Below are 1,094 nucleotides of genomic sequence, written 5' to 3' on the forward strand. Positions count from 1 at the left end.
TGTGTGTGTGTGTGTATATACAATATATATATATATATATATATATATACACACACACGCGCGCGCGCCCCCATTCTAGGCCCTGATGAAGGGGGTGGATCGTTGTCCCCAAAACATGGCGGTTCGATTGAATTATTAAAGGCATCTTTGGACACTTCCTTTTAGTTTGGTACTCATTTCTGTACTTTGAAACACTGGCCCTATATCAGTAAGGTTGGCGCCCATTACTTCCAGCTACCATCAGGGCAGGCCTGTTTGTTTGTGCGCTTGGTCTGTTCAAGAATGGGGGGGGCTTTAAGGCCCAATTGTGGAGTCAGTATTTGCCTATTAGTGTGTGCTGGACTTGAGGGCACCTGCGGTGCTTTAGAAGACAACCGAGCAGCGGAAACCTAATGCTGGTTTGCGATTGCGGTCTGGACAGAACTACCACTCGGTCCGACATTTAGCGATCCGTGCTCTATAGGCTCATCTGTGTTCAAAGCAAAGTCTTGTACTGGCCCGGCCAATTTGCATAGTCCACCAATCGATAAGCAGCCAGTTAACGCTTTGATCAGAAAATGAGAAAAAGGTAAGCAGATGTACACGGGATGTCTATAAATATGTGCTTTATTACTAAGATAGTGAGATTTCTTTTTTTGCCAAACAGAACATAATCAGCTTAACAATACACAGAACATTCCAGTCACAGCTGGCTTCTGACTGCATTGGGCCATTGGGGAAGATGGTGTCTGAGGTCTCCTCTCTAAGCTGGACTACTTATACTAGAACAGCTCAGAAGGTAAGTGTTGGCGATTGCCGAGTTGTAGAATAAAAGCATATTACATTGTCTCCTTAATACATGGGCTGAGGGTGGAGGTAACTTCCAGGTTTCTCATCTTGCAGATTCTCTATAAGAGGCAAGGAATGCTGGGAATTCCCCCCCCCCCCCACTGTCGCAACACATCAGTTTCTTCTTCCACAGTGGAAACGCTGACACCATCACGGCTTAGTGATCACTGGTTACTATAGCATAATGAGATATTCAGGTCCTGGTGTATGCCGCTAGAAATGTCACCAGTACGACTCTAGCACTACACCATACATATCTGTCGGGG

The sequence above is a fragment of the Nanorana parkeri genome, unplaced genomic scaffold (assembly GCF_000935625.1).
Source record: "Nanorana parkeri isolate BGI_ZX_2015 unplaced genomic scaffold, ASM93562v1 scaffold227, whole genome shotgun sequence".
Classification (NCBI taxonomy): domain Eukaryota; kingdom Metazoa; phylum Chordata; class Amphibia; order Anura; family Dicroglossidae; genus Nanorana; species Nanorana parkeri.